Below are 10,158 nucleotides of genomic sequence, written 5' to 3'. Positions count from 1 at the left end.
TAAATAACCTCTGCTGTCTGCAGTGTAACGTATTCAATAATAAAGGCAAGTCTCCGATACATTAGCAAAACGTTTGTCCAAGTAACATAGAGGTCTCCGTTTACATTTCTTGTTGACAAGAATAAAATAAGCTCGGAGGTTGTGACTGTGGTTGGAAACAAACAATAAATAAACTCGAGAATACACATTGTTCACGTTTGCAGTTGTACCATGATCAATGTTGTCACATTAACAGCCCCCCCACAATCCCTGTTATCCCGAACCATGAACATGGCAGCGTCCTGTCGCAGTTTTTCTAGCACCAAACTACACTCGCAAAGACAGGGCTGAACACTGCATACAGAAGTACACGCCACACATCACAGCCGGGGTCACCACCTCTGTGCCACGCACTATATGCACTATACTTACAGCGCTTCTTTGCAAAAAAAGGCATATTAAGACTTTTCAACCAGACGTGAAGGACACACCATGCTCTCACAGCCACATTCGGCTTGGAGAACCCATTCTCCTTTCGCGAACACAACGTATGCTCAACACTTGTCTCGTCTGATGCGCTCGTCGTGAGAGTTCACAACTCTGACAAGAGTTCCACAAGGGTTTCACAAGAATTCAAATTACATCGCTCGAAAATTTTGCTCACGGTAGCCGATGTTTGCCAGACATTTGTCACCAAAGCAATTCTTGGTTTAGAGGACCTGGGGTGGTGCTGCGAGATACAGCAGCCCTTGTGGCAGCGGAGGACAGCCATGGCCGAGTGCCGCTAGTGGTGCTTGCCTGCCAGCTGGAGCTCGGCGCTTCGGGCCCCTACGGGGTGGAGGGGTGCCAGGATCCCTCCCCCGGGGTGCGACGAGCCGTCCAGTAAGGCCGAGCAGCTGATGAAATACGACTTCAGCCACGACTTCAGCGGGGGTGGCAGTGACCGCTGCTCGATGCGGTGCGAGGTGCTCGTGCAGCTCACTATGAAGCGACTGCACAGCTCCTGCAGGGACAGCACCCGATTCGAGTGCCATAGGTGCTTCGTGCAGTTCTGCCGGAGGGCCATCCGTGACAGCTGCACGAAGGACTCGGTCACATAGAAATCACACAAGAAGCTCACCTCGAAGAAGGACATGCCATGCTTGTGGGCATACTCGGCTGCCTCCTGACGTCCAACCTCCCGGTTGAAGGCTAGGTGCAACGTGTTGCCTAAGAGAACCTTGGAGACCCCTGGAGCATGGCGCTCGACCTCCTGCATTGATCGGCCGAGTGCGTCGAAGTACCACCGTGTGGTGATGTCGCAGACGAGCAGGATCTCCTGGGCGCCACTCGAGTACAACCGGATTATCGTGGAAAAGTGGCCCTGGACTGAAGTGTCCCAAAGGTGCAGACGCACTCGCTTGCCGTCTAGCAGCACCGTCGTCGTCCTGTACGAGGCAAACCGGCCGGGGGCGCCGAAAGGAGACCCCAGGGCGCCGTCCTCTAGTCACCCGAGGATCTCGCCCTTGCCCCCGTCACTGTCGCCCACCCACAGGAACTTCAGCAGGTAGTGGTAGGCCCGGGCAGCCACCGGGCCACCACCCTGGGTGCCCCGACTGGCGCGGCCACAGGGGCCAAGGCGGCGCTCCCGTTCAGCGCAACCTCCATGGCTGCGCCTGCCCACAGGGGGCCTCAGCGGGGCTACTGAAGGGCACAGGTCTGCTGCTGCTGCTGATCTTAATGCTGCTGCTACTGGTCGATCCCTAGCATGGGTGGCAACATTGGCTCCAGTAAGGTCTTATGCTGTGTGGTTGGTTCCAGAACAGAAGCACTCTCTGCGTCGGTTGCTCCAGCGAAGTTCTCCGAAGTAGCGAATGACACGCTCGCTAAACTTGATTCCAAACGACACTTCGAACGACGTTCAACGTAAGTGCCCAATGACGTTCGACACTTACTGAAACTGTTTGTCGTGTGGAGGTACGTTGTAAAAACAGATGCTTGTACGTTGCTTGTACGTTGTAGATGCTTCTACGTTGTAAAAACAGATGTGCGTGACTTGACGTATCTATTCTAACAAAATGTAATGGAAGGACGTCGCAAGGCAGACCAGGGCCATGGCTGCCTTGAGCGGGGATGACAGATTTTATGACAGGGAGAATGTACATGATAACGCTGATGATGAGCCCATAGCCATCGGGACATTTAACAGTTAGCTCTTCGCCAATTAAGCACATGCGCAGTCCAACTGCCCATTTGCCTTGAGGCAAGCCCAGGCGGCACAGAAAGTGTGTCCTAAGACCGGCCCGTCTATGCCCGCTTTTTGTCATGTCCAGCCAGCATCCAGGTTCTGGCAGCCACTGATCATACGATGAACGGCCAACATTCCGCCACCAGCGCTTCGGTATTTCTTCGGCCGCCCGTGTTCAGACGGACAACGGCAGCTGCCCGCCTACCAGATATTCAGTTGCCTTGGGGCTGCCGATGTTGAGAAAAAAATCGGTCGCAGTACGGCTTTAGGGCATCCGTTCTTCCTTCGCGAAGCGGTGTTCAGGCGAAACATGGCAAGCGACCGGCCACAGGATATCCATATTCTTATGGCAGTTGGTGTTCGAAAGAAGACCGGCCGTAGCGCCGCTGCCGCGCATGCAGTCTTTCAACGTTGAACCGCGCGTCCGGCGGCAGAATATTCGTTTTCTTCGGGCATCTGGTGTTATAAAGGATACCGGCCGACTTACGGCCTCAGAATGTACGTTTTTTATTTGGTTAGCGGTCCACGGCCGCATTACAGCAAGCGAATCGCCGCAGAAGTTTCGGCAACCGGTGTTCAAGAGGAGACCGGCCATCGTAAGGCATCAGGTTATACGTCAATATGCGAACAACGGCGCGCGCCTGGGCGCCGAGAATTCATGCACAGACGTGCTGGGAAGAAGGCCCGCCGATGTAGCACCGGTTTTTCCCGGGGTGAAGTAAGAGCCGTTAGGGAGTCGAATGGCGCAGACACGTTTTTCATCCGCTCGGTGTTTCTACGTTTTAAATGAACGAACTACGTTTGTCAAACAGTATTGAGTGTTCTAGGGGAACGGGCAAGGTGCAAGGACTGACTGGACATTACCAGAAAAACGTTTAGGTCATCAAATTGCCATTTATGGCCACAAAAAGACTGTGCCACACCGACGGGTGAGCTAAGCCTCGGCATTCATAGCCGCTACAACGCCTCGCGCGCCGGCTTCGTCAACGCATCAGCTCGAGGCTATTCGCCCCTCATGAAATGGAGACCATTGGAGACATCGACCCGGCAGCGACGTCCGACCCGAGATGGCGGTGGTTCACCAAAATAAGGGGCCTTAAATGGTGTCGAGCAAGCGACCACCACGCAGGAGCTCAACCGGCGCCATGTCAAGGACTCCCCAACAAAGAAAGGCAAGGGCGCGCGAAAGCGCAAGTTTCCGGCTATTCTTATCACAATAATACTGCGGAAAACAATTTTGCAGTATTTTGTTGGTGATAAACGTAGACGAGGCTAAGCTCGTGCATTGGTAGTCTCAACTTCGTGCCCTGCACTATGTTATTTCATGCGATTTTATGACTGCCTATTTTAAAACAAGTGTTATTTTGAATTTGCCGTAACAACAGAGCCTTGTGAATGACGAAGCCTTGATTTTAATTTAGTTTTGCCGTTTGAAATTTAGATTAACTACACGTGGGATATGACTCATCTGGTTAAAAATAATCGCCAGCATCCTAGCAAACACGGATTTCTTCGGGCTTTTCTTACTCAACGCAGCTTGTTGAGTTCACGCACGCTTTGGCTTTAGCAATAGATAAGCCTAAAGTAGCTGACTATTTTCTTTTGCGGCAGAAACTTATTTGACGGTGTTTCATATTACCTTCTTGTTAGTACATTGCGGGAAATAAACCGAATGAATCGGTTATTGCATAGATAGCCGAGTATATCTCTCTGAAACAGCAGTTGGTCGCTCTCAATGGTTGTTCGTCCGGATATGTTCCCGAGACCTCAGCGATTCCCCAAGGCTCAGTTACGGGCTCTCTTTTGTTTGTGTGGCCTCAAATGTTCGTTAAAAATGTTCGCGAATGACTGTGTAATCTACAGGACTATAGCGAATCAACGTGATTCCGAATACTTGCAGCATGATTCAGATTAATAACATTCTGGTGTGCTGATTCAGAAAAGTCGTTGAATCTTAAAAAGTATGTTAACGTCAACTTTACAAGAAAACCTTCATTCCAATTGAATCCGTATACAGTAAATTACACTGCTTTAGGAACGGCCAGGGAATATAAATAACGAGGAGTTTATTTAACGGGTTGTTACAGAAATAGGCACGTTCACATCACAAAACTTACAGCTGCACGTGTTTTTGGCTTTGCGAGATAAAATTTCAGCGAACCTCCACCTAACTTAAAAGAACAACCGTATTTCACTCATGTGTGGTCAATGTAGGAGTACGCATTTATTTTCTGGGATCCCCACAGCAAAGAGCTGGTTCATACGCTCGAAAACATACAGAATAGGGCAGTTCTAATCGTACTAGGGATTGGCACGGTCAACTTAGGATGAGGAAAAGTAAAAGTAAACTTAAATGGTAAGACGGGAAAGTTCGTAGATGAAACCTGAGTTTGAACTTTTTGCGCAATATCTATCATTCGAAAACTGGAATAGAAGGGGAGAAGTATATCCAAGCGCCATTCTACATATCCTGAAGTGGGATCGCTAGCTTGAAGCAAATTATTAACTTTCCTTTAAGGTGACGCCTTGCGCGACTCATTCTATTTTAGATCAATATGAGAGTGTAATTATCTTCCGCGTTTGATTTTATCCACTGTTTATAATGGAGATTTTAACCGCACTTTGTAGAATAACTTTTTTATTTGGCCTCATATTTGATGCTTAGTGTTATGTATCTCCCTGCTGTAATGCATGCAAGAGCAAGCAGGCATGAAATAAATAAATAAATAATAAATAAATAAATAAATAACTGAACAAATCAATGAATAAATATATAATAAATAAAAAAAAAACAAATAAACTTGCGGAGCCGCAAGTTCGCCTCCGACGGGTTGAGAACCCTACGCATTCAAACTAGACCAATGAAAGATTTATTGCTTTATTCGTTGCAGTATGCAAAGTTTGCTGTATGAATACTGTAATTTCTAAGTTATTTGTTTGAAAGAAAATATGAAACTCTTGTCTTACACCTTTCTTTGCGTGAACACAGAGGGATACAACTGAAGCCATCTGAAGAAGGGCGTCATTGGCAACACGTCTAGAATTTTCTTAACGTAGTACGACTTTAGAGGAAAATTAAGTTCTTTTGGACTATTAAGGAGTGTGCACGTAAATTATGAAAACAACATAAAAAATATATTGAAACTGAAAGTACTTCTTTGATCTCTTCTAGGATCAGCCCTGTTAAAGATCATCAGAAAACGTAATGGAGTAGATAATTTCTTTGCAAGAAAAATGGGCGAATACTGGACATACTTTTTGCATGGAGTAACTTATATTGAATGCTGCTGAGTGTTTTGTGGAGTGCCGAACCGCTTCGGAAAGGCATTCGCAGCGGTTTTATATACAAAAAAAACTGGTCGAGCAGCTGTTGTAAAAATATTTGATTTAGTCAGAGCATGAAGGTATTGTCTTAAAAGAAATTGCCTAAAAGCGGCACTTTCATCTTTGTGAAATTCAACCCACTAAATTGTGCGCCTTCCGCCGTCGCCCCCCTCATTCTTCTTTGTTTATTACAGGTAAGCCGCCCCACATAAGATATCAGGACCTGGGCAATACATCTATTCCAGCTCTGCAAAGAAATGAATATTGGCTGTATTCGACAGTAAGAGAGGCACAGCAATTTCAGGAATGACCATTTGTGAGCACTTTTGAATAAATTATTTTGGTGTAAACTGACAATAAAAATTAAGCCGGGCTGCGCTGAAGGCTGGACGGCTGGTCGCTGCGCGCGGGCTCACTTTGATGTGGGTGCAGTGAACCCAAAAGGGTGGGTTTGTGCTGCTGGGCAGCGCGATTGAGTCATCTGCTTGCGCTGCATGCAGTGGTCGTCTACCGGCCAGAGTACATCTAACGTACTGTGGCTGAACTACAATGCCCGTAGCACGGCCGAATTTTCGGCTGCTTTATTTAAGCTGGAGTCCGCCGACCGCATCTCGGCTGTCCTCCGGTGGCCGCACTTCGGCCGCACACGAGTGGCTTTGGGATAGCCGAAGCCCTGCGGCTGGAATCTGGCCGTATGAGCGTAAACCGGTCGACTGGCCGACGGACACTGGCCGTTGGACAGTGATTAGTGTACGGCCGTACACGGCCAAAAGGCCCACATTTGGACACCAGCCGAACATGGTTGCCAGAGAAAGGCAGGTCAGAAAATCACCGGCCAAAGTACATCGGCTTGAGTGAGGCCGAACAGTCCTGTGCTGCCTGGGAGGAATGCGCAAGCGCAACACTTTCGAATTATGCACGTGCCGAAAGTCTCGCAGTTAATTCGAAAGCTTGAGCTTCAGGTGGGCTCTTATCACTGTGCACTGATGCCTCGCTTTTACGGGTCTCAAACCTTTGCTCCGTGCCACAGCTTTAACGTGCGGATACAGTTCTTGGGGCCGTTCTTGGAGCTTCGCAACGCTTAAACTTTGGTAATGCAGTGCCCCCCGTACCTGGCTGGGGATATAAGAGGCCCGCGAGATATTTTCGAGAGCACAAAGAATAGGTCCACAACCGTAACATTTTTTCTCGTTCCAGGAGGTCAATTCCTGCGAAGCTGTATGCAAAACCTCTCTCCTCTTGCACTTTTATTGGTGCTTGAGCCGTCTTGCCGCTTTCAGGACAACCAACTGCCTACAAGATGACGCGGACAAGAACCGGACTGTTTGCTCTGCTTCCCGAAAAATTCCAATTCTTTCGGTCTTGCTGTGTTTGTCCTGAAGGGCTAACTGTAATCGGAAGGATAACTCCTGAAATATATGAAAGTAAACCTCGATTATCAGAAACAAAACTTGGCCCTCTTTTGCCGGTTCTGACTTTGAGCCCGAGGATTCAATGAGACCCTTAGAAATGCTAAAGCCGAAGATGGACAAACAGGAACGCAGTTCATGTCCCACCTTTCAGGTAACTTTGATCGGTATATAGGAATAGCAGAGCTACCGAAGACGTTTGAGGAACTCCGCGACAAAATGACCGCAGAACAGTTTTTCAATTGCCTCCACTCAAAGCTCGTAGTGCTTCTCAAGGAACGTGAAGTGGATACTACAACTGAGATGGCAGATGTATGCGACTGTTCCCTGGAAGCTCAGTCGATGGAGAACCTGAGTACGGCTATGGACGCTGGCAAAAAACATCCGGCCGAGCGAAGACTCGGGCCTTCCAGAAACGATCCAACATGCTTCGTTTGCCATAGGAGTGGACACCCTGCACCTTACTGCCGCTTTTTGGCCCCTCAAATTTACTGTTTTGTATGTCGCAAGCCCGGCCTTTAAGCTGAAAAATGCTGTTCAAACGAATCCGCAGGGCAAGTAATGCCTTTACCTTTAATGTAAATTGTACGAAGCGAATCCACTTCGATCCTGCAAGCACAAATTTCCGCAAAGACCTAAAAACATTGGGGTTGACCGGCCGAAGAAACATGCCAGAACAGGTTTCTTTGCTCATGACTTGCCTGTTCATGGCGACACGAAAGCGCTAATAAACGACCACAACCAGGAGGAACGATTACAACGGGACGGAGTGCTCCTCCCAATTAAACTTTTATTGAAAAGACACGAACATATATACATGAAGCAGAGACGCCAAATAAATGCTGCATCACTTGGGCCAGACACAAGTGAACCTTTTTCTAGGTAAAATGTAGATAGTGTACTTCAGTATTAGACAGAGATGCGGAGGAGGGCTATATGGGGAGGCGTCAACGGAGGCGACAGGTAGAACATCCGCCTTACTGGCAGACGGACCGTGGTTTGAATCCTGGTGGTGGACAATTTCATCCAGATTTTAAAAATACGCGTGTTGATGGAATTGCAGATTGAGGCTTTGGGTGCGGTCTGACCCTATCGAGCACTGCCGTTAACGCATTCCCTCACCAGAGGAGGATTGGCGACCCTGTTGTAGTACTGGCCAAAGCCTCCCATGAATACGCCAATTAGGCCATGGCCCTCAGTCTCCAGTGGCTGCAAAGCAACTGACCACGTCGATGGTGAGACCTGTGACGCAGCTGAGCGTGCTTAAAATCCCTGAAGCCGGACAGGCCATCATTGGAATCTGAATCTGGCTTTGTTTAACCCGAGAGCCTTATCCAGCGAAGCAAGTCTATAGGTGTTGTCCGATGAATTACCTGGAATTAAATTGGATGTAATAGGGTTTAGTGAGGTTAGTAGGACAGGTGACGAATTTACGGTGCTTAAAAATGATCACATTGTAGGTTACTGTGGTCTAGTCGACAGGAGAGAACTAGGACTGGGATTCCTAGTTAATAAACGCATAGCTCTTGACATAGACGAATAATACAGCATTAGCAAAAGCGTAGAAGGTCTTGTACTTATGCCTAATCAGAGGAACAATCTCAATGTGTTACAGGGCTACACGTTTACATCCAGCCATGACGACCATCTAGTTGAATGCTTCTATGAACGTGCAGAATCAGCAATGACTAAATTAAAACACATTATATCGTAGTCATGCGAGACTTCAATGCTAAAGTAGGGAAAATCAGACTGGAGACAAGGCAGTTGGCCACAATGGAGTAGGTTGTGGAAATAGCAGGGAGGGGACCTACTAGTTGCGTTCGCAGAACGGAATAATGTACACATCATGAACACCTTCTTCTGAAACAGGAGAGCCGGAAGTGTACGTGGAGGAGCTCGAATAGGGAGCATGAAAATAAAATAGACTACATATTGTGCAATAACCCTAGCGTTTTGCAACCTGTGGAGGTGCTCGGAAGGGTAAAAAGTAGTATTGTTACGACAGTATGCTAAGATATGCAATTAGGCTAGATTTGAGGAGGAACCGTAACACGCTAGTACGAAAGAAGCCGATGAATAGGTTAAAAGTAAGATGTAAGGTTGAACAATTCAGAATCGCGCTGCACAACCGATATTCAGCACTTGCTGAGGAAGCAGAGTTCATGACAGAGGAAGCCAGCGCCAATCTTACACGCAGTATCACGGAGTGTGCAGTAGAAATCAGGGGCACGATGACTAGACAGGATACTGGTAAACTTTACCAGAAGACAAAATATCTAATGAGGAAACAGCAAACCATGACAGCCTCAACCCAAGCTGACAGAATAGAACTAGCGGAGCTTTCGAAGTTAATCAATAAGCGTAAGACAGCCGACATACGGAAGTGTAATACGGAGAGGATCGAATGCGTTGTGAAGAATGGAGGTGGCCTGAAAGCAGTGAAGAGGCGTCTTGGCGAAGGAAAAAATCATACGTATGCACCTAATGACAATCACGGCAATGCCATCATAAATAGGGATAAAATAGTCGTAGTAGCCGAGGATGTTTAAAGAGATCTTTACAGTAGCCGAGACATCCAGGATGATTCTGAACGAGAAGGTAGTTCAGAGGAGATAGACATAACACCAGCAACTACAGAAGAAGTAAAGAAGGCTTTGAAAGAAGTGAAAGGGGGCAAAGCACCTGGTGAAGATCAGATAACAGCACTCCTCTTGAAGGATTGAGGGAAAATTGTACTGGTAAGGCTGGCAAACTTGTGCACGCAATGCCTAATGACCGTGAGTGTACCGGAACCTTCGAGGAACGCGAGCATCATCTTAATCCATAGGGTGACAAATTGCCGCGAACCATATACGGGTTTGTTTATTTATTGTTTGTTTACTTGCCCGGCCGCGCCCGGATCTGTTATCTGTGTGCCATGCGAAGCGGGTGTTCTATTCTTTATTTTTATGCCGCACGGGCTATCTCATTCTGATAGGCAGAGTGTTTCGCCCTAACGCCACTAGCCCAGAATAATCTTCTGTGATCTACAATTTTCTGGATATTAATCGACGGTTGCAGAAACTCTCGCGCCGAAAGATAAAAGCCTGCACAGCAGACGCCGCGGCATTCGATTCTGCGACGCTAGCCGCCACAAGTTACTTTGTTGACCGCTGCTTCGCCGCCTCTGTCTTATTTTGAGTTGTTAGGGGAGCAAACTTGTTTCTCCTTCAAGAC

At 47.7% G+C, this 10,158-nt stretch overlaps 1 pseudogene; it reads right to left on the bottom strand.

The window, feature by feature from the left end:
* Positions 1-571: 571 nt before the first annotated feature.
* Positions 572-7,648, bottom strand: LOC144165350 (ras-related protein Rab-40B pseudogene; annotated as a pseudogene).
* Between the last annotated feature and the right edge of the window lie 2,510 nt (positions 7,649-10,158).

The sequence above is a fragment of the Haemaphysalis longicornis genome, unplaced genomic scaffold (genome assembly GCF_048455015.1).
Source record: "Haemaphysalis longicornis isolate Haplotype H1 unplaced genomic scaffold, Haemaphysalis longicornis Haplotype H1 scaffold_14, whole genome shotgun sequence".
NCBI classification, from domain to species: Eukaryota; Metazoa; Arthropoda; class Arachnida; order Ixodida; family Ixodidae; genus Haemaphysalis; species Haemaphysalis longicornis.
The sequence above is the reverse complement of the archived record's forward strand: the minus strand, read 5'-3'. Positions and strand labels throughout refer to the sequence as shown.